General features: G+C 41.8%; 1 pseudogene; it reads right to left on the minus strand.

Annotated features, from left to right (window-relative positions):
- Window positions 1-6,346: 6,346 nt before the first annotated feature.
- On the minus strand, window positions 6,347-6,464 carry LOC124778569 (annotated as a pseudogene).
- Window positions 6,465-13,701: the final 7,237 nt, after the last annotated feature.

Below are 13,701 nucleotides of genomic sequence, written 5' to 3' on the forward strand. Positions count from 1 at the left end.
GTAAGTGTTAAACTAAAATCTGATTCACCCATCGCCGCCTGACGACAGACGGGAATTTCTACGACAAACTAGTGAGGAAGATGTGCTCTGACTGGCCCGTGACTGACGACATTCCGGGCTGGGGATTTGATAAACTTAGAACTGTTATTAGAAGAAAAGAGTTACATTTTACCTATTGGAGTTTACGGAAAATTTGGCAAAAACTGCCGCGTCGCGAGCTGGTGGAAGAAAAAGAGACACTTTTCATTTGATGGTGAATGGAGACAGCTGGTTCGAGAGGTCGTGGCGCTTGTAGGTGTCCGAGTTCTGACGAGCGAGATTCTGATTCTCCTCTATGAACACGGTCCTCCGACCCGACTTACCGCCACAGCGGAGTGGTGAGAACATACAGCAGTATAGCTCTCTAGACGAGGGTTAAAGTTCAGATAGGAAGCATACCGCTGCCGCAGCTCCTCTAAAACCGATTCATGCCTTAGTATCGTTTGATATGGTATTCAATCGAAAACTGGAGTTTCTAATTTAATCGTTCGGCTACAGTGGATTAATGATTTAAGCGGAGGTTTACTATCTTTTGGTTCAAAAAATCGACTTTTTTAAAATTGCATTTTTGGATCGATAAAAGTGTATAGAATCCACCCCTGAAACGGTTTTTCCGAATACGGAACGGAAATGTTTGTTATTCGCGGTTGAACAAAAAAATGCACCTGCCTGAAATCGGCCTTTTTCACGCACCAGTTTTTTTTGCTTTCGGAGGACGAATTATTGTACCGGTGCTTGGGAGGAAACACACAAAATTCAAATGAAAGTTTCAACGCGTGTGTTTGGAAGTTAGCCCCCAAGCATTTGCATTCTGGTGCGAAGACTGTGAAGATTGCGACTTTCCTGCCAGTGAGCAGCTTCAACGAACGGTATTCAGCAGTTCTGAAGACCATGTCAACGATGGACTTCACATTGGGACTCTATTCGACGCAGTTCGCCAAGCATTCGGACGACCACCAGATTCAAGGGGCCGAAAACCGCTTGTCACCGGCCGTACGAGCGGCTCTGGAGCAGCGCAGGATGGCCCAGATCTATGAGAAAAAAGGACTAGTTTATGGACCCGGAATAGCAGATTGAACTTACGTAGCATAATATTGCATTTATATGTAGTCAAAACTTCAGACGCGTTTTTCTCGAAATGACGTTTTTTTATCGCGCGGTATGGTAACTTCAAATCTACTGAACCGATTGGCATGATTCTTCGTTTCCGACGAAGCTAACTAAATTGTCTAGGAGTTTTACCACTTTTATTCCAATCCATCAACTATAGATATTTTTACTTGGCCGACGAAGGCGAAAAATCGATGGAAAAAAAATGATTTTTTTTTTTCAAATGGTCGCCATTTTTTTCCTACGCTCCAAATAACTTAAGCGAAGTACAACCCCTAAAGAATCTTATATACTTCGCTAACGTCAACTCAGTTTTGATTTCAGACGAGCCGGCCGACTTGTGACATATCGCGCGTGGAAGTCTACCTCGAAATTTTGTTTTGTTCCAACGGCACTTCCGCCTTAGCTCTTCGACATTTCCGGTCGAATGGTTCAAACGGCTCTGAGCACTATGGGACTCAACATCTTAGGTCATCAGTGCCCTAGAACTTAGAACTGCGTACACCTAACTAACCTAAGGACATCACACACATCCATGCCCGAGGCAGGATTCGAACCTGCGACCGTAGCGGTCGTGCGGTTCCAGACTGTAGCGCCTATAACATATCCCGAGAAAAAAATTCTCAAAGAACATGCTTTTTTCCGGCCAAAGATAGTAAACCTCCCCTTAATGTGCAGCTAGGATACGGTAGCCATCCTTCAGCTTGCCTTTCTCGTTAGTTGTCGTCAGCAATTAAGTTCGTTTTTTAATAGAATGTCGATGTAAATACTTTGTAATTTGTTAATGTAATAATTAATAGGGTTGTGTTTCATTTTTATTTGAAAGAGAGCGTAGTTCCCTTCAATGATCTGATTTATTCTACTGATTGAATGGATAGTTATGAAGTAGTTATGATGTTCGTACACATTTACTTTTAAACATACGTTACGCTATGTTTCACAATTTATTGTACATGTTGTTTCGTAGCTAATTGTTCCATTTCTTTTTTCAGGTAAGTTCCCGCTTTCTTTGCTCCACCGTTCACGTTTGGCGAGGTAAGACTATATCTTACTCCATTTTAGGTCAACTAGAGACTATTGTGTATATTAATTGATATACACAAATAAGTGCAATCAATCGCTTTCGTTCATTATTCCACTGCACGTATCGGAGAATCATGCCTCTATCTTCAGGTGCATTTATTTGCATTAATTAAACATTTACTATTTGTACATACGATTTCTAGGGCAACCTGTATAGCTGTCTGGCAACTGAAAGTGAAAACGAAACATGGTTCCAAAGCCTTATAGTTTCGCAATTAACATACCCATATAACACAATAGTATGCCTGTTAAATGCAACCCATGTGGCATAGAGAAGTGTGTAATTGTGCTGGCTGGACTGCGATGAATGTTATACAGGTGGGCAAACTGAAACTTTCCAGGAAAATATTTCATCCACCTTAAGATAGGCAGCAGAATTTACATCATCTGCTCCTTATAAGGATGACCTAAGCTGGGTTGCTTGTATTAAGGTGCATGAAATACAGGGTGATCCAAAAGTCCGTTAAAATTTGAAAATTAAAGTGCTTCGCGGAATAATGCAGGAAGAGAGGTATTGAAATGTCATGGCGTTTTATTGGAACCAAAAATAGGTGCACAAAATCACCAGCAGATGTCGGTTCATATGATACAAAACAATAATTAGAGTAACAATGGATTTTTAGCGAAGGCAATGTTCTTTAATAAATGCTCAACATGTCGGCCGTCATCCATCAATAACAGCTGTAGTCGAGCGACAATGTTGTGAACAGCACTGTACAGCATATCAGCAGATATGGTGCAAAACTGGTGTTGGATATTGTCTTTCAGCGTCCCTAATGAGGTCGAACGATCGCGGTAGATTTGCGACTTCAGGTAACCTGCGATCCTCACCAAGCGATGCGCGCAATAGGTCTTTCACACGTGAAGCTCAAATGGTTCAAACGGCTCTGAGCACTATGGGACTCAACATCTCAGGTCATCAGTGCCCTAGAACTTAGAACTACGTACACCTAACTAACCTAAGGACATCACACACATCAATGCCCGAGGCATGATTCGAACCTGTGACCGTAGCAGTCGCGCGGTTCCAGACTGTAGCGCCTAGAACCGCTCGGCCACCCTGGTCGGCTGCTGCTGTTGCAGGCGCATCTGACTCCCTCCCTCATTACGCGAGTCTCACGCGGCGTCACTGACGTGTTGTTGTCCAGCGCCATGTTGCCTGATACTTGCACTCGCTTCTGGTTCTAATAAATACCCATATCATTTCAGACATGGGTGTTAAGTTTTACCTCTCTACCTACATTATTCCGTAAATAAGTGCATTTTCAAATGTTAATGGACTTTTGGATCCCTCTGTATTCTCCAGGTTAGTTTTATTTTGTCCATTCAGTACATACTGATATTATTTAGTTCCATGTTCCATAGATCATACTGCCGGCTGGGGTGGCCGAGCGGTTCTAGGCGCTACAGTCTGGAAACGCGCGACCGCTACGGTCGCAGGTTCGAATCCTGCGTCGGGCATGGATGTGTGTGATCTCCTTAGGCTAGTTAGGTTTAAGTAGTTCTAAGTTCTAGGGGACTGATGTCCTCAGAAGTTAAGTCCCATAGTGCTCAGAGCCATTTGAACCATAGATCATACTCATGATAAATGTTACGCAACGAAATGAATCAACTGATCAAAATATTGTATGGACAGTTTAAAAAAATGTTTACGTGGTCACGTGTCGGCCATTTACAGGTTTATAATTGACTACTTATTTCTCTCAAAAATTTATCCATGGTATAGAAGCAGTAATTAAGGAGAAACAAAATTAATCTTCTTTTGATAGCAAAAATATGGTTCAAATGGCTCTGAGCACTATGGGACTTAACATCTATGGTCATCAGTCCCCTAGAACTTAGAACTACTTAAACCTGACTAACCTAAGGACATCACACAACACCCAGTCATCACGAGGCAGAGAAAATCCCTGACCCCGCCGGGAATCGAACCCGGGATTTTGATAACACTTGTACTGTGTTTCAGACATCTTATTTGCATGGGCAGATCCTCAAAGAGCTTTATACTTGAGTATTTCCCTTCTTTGTTTGCCAAAGCTAGATTCACTAGAGGGAAGTGCAGGTAATCTCATTCTAGCATTGCATTCGTAAATATCTCTGTTATTCATAAACAAGAGCGGATTCGTGACAGGTCTCATTAGTGAGAAAATCTATTGTTAGGCTGTGGCTAATATTCCCAATTGTCCACACAGATACAATACGTAAGTTTGTAAACCCCACAAATAATCCTAAATACTCACTGTTGTGAAATGAATACCTTCTCTTCCAAGAGCGGAGCTAGCCAGAACATTAACCCACAGGAGACCGTGAATTAAAATATGCAAAATATGTCAATTTATTGCTTTTTATGACTCTAAAGCTGACAAGTTTCTTATGACAAAAGCAGCTAAACGTAATGCCATGCAAAGTACCATTTATATAGGGTAAATGTGGCTAGGGCCTCCCGTCGGGTAGACCGTTCCCCTGGTGCAAGTCTTTCGAGTTTACGCCTCTTCGGTGATTTGCGTGTTGATGGGGATGACAGGATGATGCTAAGGATAGTCACTTTTTTTCTTTTTTCTTTCACTAGCTGCTTATTTTTTATGACCCGCCGTTTAATTTCGTGTGGTGGGTCGTATGTTGCCACTTAGCCGCTGGGTCCGGGGTCCGGAGTGACTGGAAGAACACCACCCCGGATCCCGTCCCCACTCACACCGTTGCCCGTGACCCGCCACGTGGAGGTGGGCTCTATATGTTTACATCCATTTGATATCTTTTTTGTGCAGCATTAGAAAAACATAACTAATACAAAATCAAGTGAGATATTAATAAACAAAACGAAATTAAATATTTCGTTTTGCCAAGGACAGCACAATACCCAATCCCTGAGCGGAGAAAGTCTCCGACCCAGCCGTGAATTGAACCCGGGCCGTTAGGCATGACTTCCCATCGCGCTGACCACGTAGCTACCAGGGGCGGACTTTTACATAGGGTGAGGCAGCTAAGAAGAGCATCCCAAATACATGTCGAGTTACGGTTTTCGCAAATTTATTTCGGACAATATGGCAAAGTACGTGACAGTAGCAACTGATTTTTATCACGTTCAGTCGCCGAATTACAACTCTGACTGTTTTGGAACTATATACTTTTTCCTCTGGCGTTTGGAAGAAGCTTCTACGAGAACTTCAACTACACAACATGTTTGGGACTTGGCCAAATGGTATCAAGATGACAGCGCCTCGAACCACTGTCTGGGCTCAGGAGAAGAGGTTCCAAAAACGCCTGCCCTGTTACACCAAATGTAAGCAAACATGTAGCTCAGGTATGGTTCTTGTGTCTACCTGTGCACTTGAAGCCCATCAGTCTGTGTTCTGTTGTTTTAGCAGTCAGATAACTTGCTCGTAAAGCTATTGAGACGTTCACAGTGTATACGGACAGTCCAAAAAGTGAATGTCGTTTGTGAACGTCGCTTACGTCGAACGTCGCGAAACTATTAGTGCAGCCGTACGGTTGTTAGGTGAACAGTAGTAAGATCGTGCCAAACGCTCCCAATCTGTCTTTGCCAACATTATAAAAAAGTTCTGGAAACTGGAAGTGTGCAGAACAAAGTATTCCAAGGAAAAAGAAGTGCAACCGTGAATGAAATGGAAACTTAACATTTTAGCAGAAATAACACGCAATGAAGATGTCTCTAAAAGACATCTCGGAAGAACCAGTGGGATTAACCAAACGAGTGTTCTGCGAAACTGCATTCCATTGAATTTCATCCTCTTTATATTGCCCTGCATCTACAGCTTCATGGCAATGATTGCCAAAATTGCTTACAGTTCTCGGAATGTTATCTACTAAAAGCTAAAAAGCTGCGCAGCATATCTGTGCAAAATTTCCTTTAAGGAAGAAGCATCGATTACAGACCATAAACTAAACTCTGTCCGAACAGGCCTTCGAAGGCCCAACGGTACCAACCGGCCGCCGTGTATTCCTCAGCCCATAGGCGTCACTGGATGCGGGGATGGAGGGGCGTGTGGTCAGCACACCGCTCTCCCGGCCGTATGTCAGTTTACGAGGCCGGAGCCGCTACTTCTCAATCAAGTAGCTCCTCAGTTTGCCTCACAAGGGCTGAGTGCATCCCGCTTGCCAACAGCACTCGGCAGACCGGATGGTCACCCATCCAAGTGCTAGCCTAGCCCGACAGGGCTTAACTTCGGTGATCTGACGGGAACCTGTGTTACCACTGCGGCAAGGCCGTTGGCGATTACAAACCATGGGTAAGTCAATCTTCGCAATATGCACTGGTAGTCAGAACCCGCGCTGGGATAAAAACAACGCTCTTGGTCCATCAACGTGTGGGGGTGCATGTTTTTCAAGATCCGTAACCTTGGTCCCTGTTTCATTGAAGTGAACCAAACTATACTTAAGTGTCTCGAGTTCTTAAGATATTCTGGTGCCGTATCTACTGGGAGGCATACCACTGGGCATAAGGCAATCAGTGTGGTACCATGTAATGAAAGGCCGTCTTAAGTAAACGTTTAGAGAGCATTGCAACGGTCATTCAGAAACGCAAAATGGTCTGCACACTCACCAAACTTAACACTTCTGTACTTTTACCTGTGGCGAAAATTAAAACAAGAGGTCTGTTAGGAAACACCGACGACTTCCGAAGGCATGGAATGGCTAAAATAAGGGACTGCGCTGCCGTTAACTCCAGGAGTAATTCAACATCGAGTATTGTTTCTCCAGAATCACTTTATTGCGTGCAGCAATGCTGAAGCTTAACATTTTGAGCCCTTGGTATGACAACCTTGATGATACACACACGAGCCGCACCTGATTGTTGACATTTTGTATAATAGGGCGCCGGCCGCGGTGGTCATGCGGTTCTAGGCGCTGCAGTCCGGAACCGCGTGACTGCTACGGTCGCAGGTTCGACCATGCCTCGGGCATGGATGTGTGTGATGTCCTTAGGTTAGTTATGTTTAAGTAGTTCTAAGTTCTAGGGGACTGATGACCTAAGATGTTAAGTCCCATAGTGCTCAGAGCCATTTGAACCATTATAATAGGGCACACGTTTGTCGAACTTCTCCTGACGGCGGGACAGTGATTTGCATCGCCCAGCCCAAAACGCTAGGGATAAAAAGTTGATGTCTGGATGTTGTCTTATACTGTAGGCGTCGCTTAAGAAAGGATTTTTTCGAAATTCCATCATTAAGGGGCTTCTCTGGAAAATGCCATTGTTGAGGCAATTTTGAAGCTAGACCTACGAAAATTGGTATTTGGTTTATCGGTCAGAAATAAAGAAACCCGTGTTTCAGCATGTTCGCAAAATTAACTCTGTTAGGGTGAAATAGTGAGTGCAAGCGTTTTTTTGAAAACATTTCTTTATCGAAGAATTGCTAAAGTATTTTTAAAGCTGCGTCTGTGAACACTGGTGTTTAACTCCTCGATTACAAATAAAAATATACGTGTTTGTGTTTTTTAAAACTGAACCCATAAAGGGGTGAAATAGGAGGAAACATTTTTTTGAAACTATTTTATTATGAAAGCATTTTTAAAGCCACTATGAAAATTTAAGTTTGGCTGCTCAGTTGTAAATTAAAAATATGCGTATTTCATTGTTTTTTGGAAATTCATCCCCTTTGGGGTGAAACCGTTTTTATCGAAATATTTCATTGTGCAAACGTTTTTGAAAAAGTCTATGAAAGTTTGCATTTGGCTTCTCTGTTAGGAATAAAAAATGCACTTGTCAATTTTTCTTTAATTCAACCCCTAAGGGGGTGAAATGGGGAATGAAACGTTTTATGACAATATTTCATTGAGAGAGAATTTTTAAAGATACATCTTTGAAAATTGGTGTTTGGCTTCTCGGTTAGAGACGAGAAAAATACGTGTTTCATTGTTTTTGGAAATTCAACCCCTAAGGGGGTGAAATAGGGTCAGGTTGATTCACTGACACATCACCGCCCAGCCCAAACCGCTAAGGATAGAAACCTGAAATTTGGAGAGGATTTGGATCTTATACTGTAGACGTCGTAAGGTATTGTCCGAAATTCCGCTCCTAAGCTGATGAAATAGTGGATGAAAGGCTTTTGAAAATTAAAATTATCTCACTATTAAAGACATTTTGAAGCTGGAACTACGAAAATTTGGTTTCTAAGTCAAAAAAAAAAGTTTCAGCATTTTTGAAACTTCAACTACTAAGGGAGTAAAATAGTGGGTGAAAGTTCTTTTTTCAAAATAAATAATTACTAAAGAATTGCTGAAGGATCTATGACAAATGGTATTTGACTGCTCGGTTAGAAATAAAAAAAAATCGTGTTTCTCTGTATGTGTAAATTCAGTCCCTAACGGAGTGCAACAGAGGATGAAAATTTTAAAGAAATTATTTCTTTACATTAAAAAAATTTTAAAGCTAAAGTTATGAAAAATTGGTGTTTTACTTCTCGGATGGATACAAAGAAATATTTGTCAGCGGATGAAAATTGCTATGGAACGATCTCCACAAGAACGCAAAAGGCATGATCAACAAAAACTTTGGACTAAAGCTACCAGAAATACTTTTTTAGTCAGAAGTATATTCGGAAAAGACCATGGCCTTAATTAGCGCGAAAAGCTTAGAAGGTGTTGCAGTTTGCGAACAACAAAAAAATTTTATTAAATAAAACAAAAAAATTCTTTGTAGGCCGTACAATTTACACGGGCGAAGCAGCGAGCGCTAAGCTAGTTCGATACTATTCGATCAAGTCCCGCATATGTTACGTCGCTGAAGTTCTCGTAGAAGCTTCTTTAAAATGACACAGAAAAAGTGTGTAATTTCATTAGAAAAAACAAAGGCGGTGTTGTAATTCGCCGAGTGCAAAAGATATAGGTAACTTGCAGACTTCAGGAAATTCGCCATATTGTCCGCTACGTAGCGAAAGGCGTACCTCGGTGTATTTATTCAACCTGGATATATTTGTGATATCCTGCCTTAGCTGCGTCACAGTGTATATGTTGTGATATCTGCGCGTAGGTAATGAAAGAACAGGATTACTCGTGGCTCTGCTTCATCTTCTGTCGTCCCCTACAGACGTAGATTACAGCACCTCCCCAAGGCCAGTACTTTCGGCTAGACAACACACTGCTGTGTCGCTGCAGAGTTCAGTGTGACGTCATGAAGAATTCAAGATCAAAATGGTGTTTCCCTACGTCCTACGTCACCTGACCTCTAGACTACAGAGCACGTTGGGGTTCGATCAATAAAGACGTGCGCACATTCTGAGCTCTCTTTGTGAGTTATCATCGGATAATATTAAGTTAGGAATAAATACTTTTCGTTAACGATTCTGGTGTCGTCTGCCATAACAACTGCTTGCTGCCATCTTCAGCTAAAGCCTGCTCGACGGAAAAAGCGAGGTTGTAATTCATTGGTCGGTTCGTGCGGACGTGCTATCACTGAGTCTCTATGTTGGGATTTATTATTCCGGTAGCAAATAAATAAGGTTTGCTGCACTCAATCCGGTAACATAATACCCATAAATCATCATCGCTTGTAGCCTGCTGTTCCTTCGTTGGAGATTTGTGTACTGTGCGTGGTATTCATTCTGGACATGCAGAACGTATTGTCGGCACTGTAGAGTTCTATTTTACGGCTAAATCGTACCTATACTAAATAACATTAAAAGTGGAACCAACCAAAAGACAAAACAAAATAAATGAATGCGGTTCTTTGTTCACATATAATAAAGTGTAAAAAGCGATTTTTAGTGAACTAAAGGACATTAATTATGCATGGAATATTCAGTTCACGTTAACCTCTATATAGCAGTATTTTTAATGTATAATCTGTTGTCTTCTTTCCTGTAAGAGTGTACAAGGATTACTCTTGCTCTATCTGTGATCGAAGCTAGTCGCATTGTATAGGAACTGCTGTGTCAAGATCTGTAATTTACAAAATACTCCGAATATTTGTGTTAAATGTTCTCCTTGTATTCATTTAAATAATATTAGCATCCTCCTTCGTATCAGATATGAAAGCTTTTCTAGATTTTTAGCATAATAGCATAGAGTAAATATCTCTGGAGAGAGCATTGCGTTCTGCGCATGTTGTCAACTTTAAACCAGGATTGTCACGTGATCTCGGGACTTCGTTGTGCGTGTGTGCTTTCTGCAGCGTTTGAAGTTTATAATATCAAGAGTTTTTGTTGTTTCACCGTTTGTTGATAGTGTAATAACGATGGTGAATTGCTGTTGTTGCTAGGGATGCAAAGAAAAATATGTGAAAGGAGGGATAGTAACTTTTCATGGGTACATATCATGTAGCTCTAATTATAGTTATCATATTAGTAAGAGACACTGTATATGTTTGAAAATTTCGAGACGCATTATAATTAAGGCTTGATTCTGTAGACCTATTTTTTACGATTTTATGACTAATAATAGATATTACGGCTCGTACAAAAGCTTACAAACAATCGCTTCCTCTTGTAAATTTGCTAGTGGAACAGGAAAGGGAATACTGTTCTCCATGCATTTATCAGTGACTTGTCGATTATGTATATAGATTATTCAGTCTACTATTTATTTAATAAACTGGGAGCAAGTACGTAAAATGCGTTAAATTAATACTTCAAAGTGTCACCAGTAAGAAAAATTGTGCTTTAGGTCGCAAAAACTAGAAAATAAATACGCAGAAATAGCAGAAAAAAGGACGAATTAGCAGGGGTATAATAGCTAATGTGTGGCAAATTCGGAGTTTTTCGGACACTTGCAAAAGTACTAGCGTACTGTCAAGTCGTTTTGCAAGACTATCACTGCAAAAATGTACGCCAGGCTCTGTAATAATATAAAGTGCCGTATCATACCGAAAACTACCATAAATCGAGTGCATCTGAACTGTGACACCTATCGCAAACAAGCAGAATGTAATATCACTTGCCCTTAAAACTTACGTTGCTGGTTTATTCCCGGTATCAAATGGATACTGTTAAAACGTCTGCGCAACATATATGAATAATCCACGACACGCACGAAAAGAATTCGTCTGTGCTAGGGATGTAGTGACATTCTAAACATACAGGGCGCTATACGGACACACGCACGATGTCCCGAGAACACGTGACCAGGCCGGCAATGTATGTTGACAACACAAAATCTGTTCTGCGCATGTGAATGCTCACTCCAGAGATATTTACTCTATGCATAATAGCAGCCGTTAATGCTAACATCGCTGGTGTCGTGCGTTCAAAGCGTAATAATGTGCCGCCATTATGTGGACAATTCAGTCTTCCATAAAGTATAAAACTAAGCTCTCACTTTCTGTGAAAGAAAAGTGATAACTCTGATTTGCATTATCTAACGAAATTTAAGGTGATTTTTCAGCTTAGAAATGCCCATACTCGCAACAGCCTTTGGCCTGAACTTAACTGACGAAAGAAAAGTCACTCATCGACATACTCGTTGTCCAGAATTAATGATAGAAAGTAATTAAATCCAAGGTAAGAATAATTTTCCTATTCCCACTTACAGCGCTCTCTCGACTTAGTACTGATATTTGAAGGTAAACTTAAAGTCCATTGCCGGCCGAAGTGGTCGAGCGGTTCTAGCCGCTACAGTCTGGAGCCGTGCGACCGCTACGGTCGCAGGTTCGAATCCTGCCTCGGGCCTGGATGTGTGTGATGTCCTTAGGTTAGTTAGGTTTAAGTAGTTCTAAGTTCTAGGGGACTGATGACCTCGGAAGTTAAGTCCCATAGTGCTCAGAGCCATTTGAACCATAAAAGTCCATTCACGGTGTAAACTCTAAATGTTAAACGTGGAGGGAAACGCTATACGCCAAACGAACAACTCACTGCTCTATAGTTGTTATTTGATACTACAAATATTTAAGATACCAAAACATACGTTGGCACTGTGCTAGATTGTTTCTCTTTGTGCTAAACCCTATTTAACGAGCGAGAGCTACTATACATGCGCTCGAGCGTCACACACACACACACACACACACACACACAGAGGGAGAGAGAGAGAGAGACGTTGGGGTGGGGAGGGGATGGTGGAGGCATCGGTTGCTACCTGAATGACAAGAGGTAGGAAGTAAAGGCGACAATTGGTTGGGGAAGGGGGGGGGGGGTGGAGGGGAATTTGGTGGTGGAAGGCAGGAAAGAGGCGGAGACAGAGAAATGAGAAACAGGCTCGTTGTGTTTGTGTTTGTGTGTGTGTGTGTGTGTGTGTGTGTGTGTGTGTGTGAGAGAGAGAGAGGAGAGAGAGAGAGAGAGAGAGAGAGAGAGAGAGAGAGAGAGAAGAGAGTGACGGAGGGATGCAAGCAAGGAATACAGAGAAAGAGAGAAAATTACCCTTGTACTTACAGTCATTCCTAACTGTTCAGAGAAGGGATAGCGAGGAGATGCATATTAACGAAACATGTTAATCTCAGATCGAAGGAACACAGCATCGTCTGCTGTATAATGAATATTACTCTGCCCCGTACCGTTCTCCGCTTCGACCATTTTGTTTTCCGATGACAAAGAGAAATGGCGCTTGGATTCGCTTCCCGATATCACAGTGGAAGCAATAGCAACGCATGGTAATCTCTCTTTATGAAGAAGTATAAAAAGGGAATTTGTCAGCGGAATTTTTGTGACAGTGATATACAAGGCATTGAAAGTAGTGTTCGTAGCGTATCTCTTACAGGACGCATCGATAACAAAGAATGCCGTTCCTATTTCCGGACGAATATAAAGAAAAAACTTCGTTGTAGAAGAACGAGTTTCAGGGCTCAATAATCTTAACAGTTAGCTCTTCGCAATTCTAAACATTGATTAGAACACAGTCAAAGAGCGGCTAAGAATAAGGAGGAAAAGAGTGACAATAATGTATGTGACTTTATTTTCGTCTTAAAGTTTAGTTTTATGACCGTAGTTCATTCTTATTTTTAGTAAAAAATTCACATGTCACAAGATATTTGCTATGGACAAGCTGCTATCGTAGTTTTAAAATTACAATAATTGGGAAATACACTGAAGAACCAAAGAAACTGGTACACTTGCCCAATATTGCGTAGGGCCCGGGCGAGCACGAAGAAGTGCTGTAACATGACGTGGCATGGACTCGACTAATGTCTGAAGTAGTGCTGAAGGGAACTGACACCATGAATACTGCAGGGCTTTCCATAAATCCCTAAGAGAACGAGGGGGTGGAGATCTCTTCTGAACGTGCTGTTCAAGGCATTCCAGATATGCTCAATAATATTCGTGTCTAAACACAGAAGAGTGTTCCTGGAGCCACTCTGTAAAAGTCTGGACGTGTGGGGTGTCGCATTGTCCTGCTGGAATTGCCCGGGTCCGTCGGAAAGCAAAATTTACAAGAATGGATGGAGGTGATGAGACAGGATGCTTACGTACGTGTCACCTGTCAGAGACATGTCTATACGTATCAGGGGTCCCATATCACTCCAACTGCACACGCTCCACACCATTACAGAGCCCCCACCAGCTTGAACAGTCCCTGCTGACATGA

This window comes from Schistocerca piceifrons, chromosome 2 (assembly GCF_021461385.2).
Source record: "Schistocerca piceifrons isolate TAMUIC-IGC-003096 chromosome 2, iqSchPice1.1, whole genome shotgun sequence".
NCBI classification, from domain to species: Eukaryota; Metazoa; Arthropoda; class Insecta; order Orthoptera; family Acrididae; genus Schistocerca; species Schistocerca piceifrons.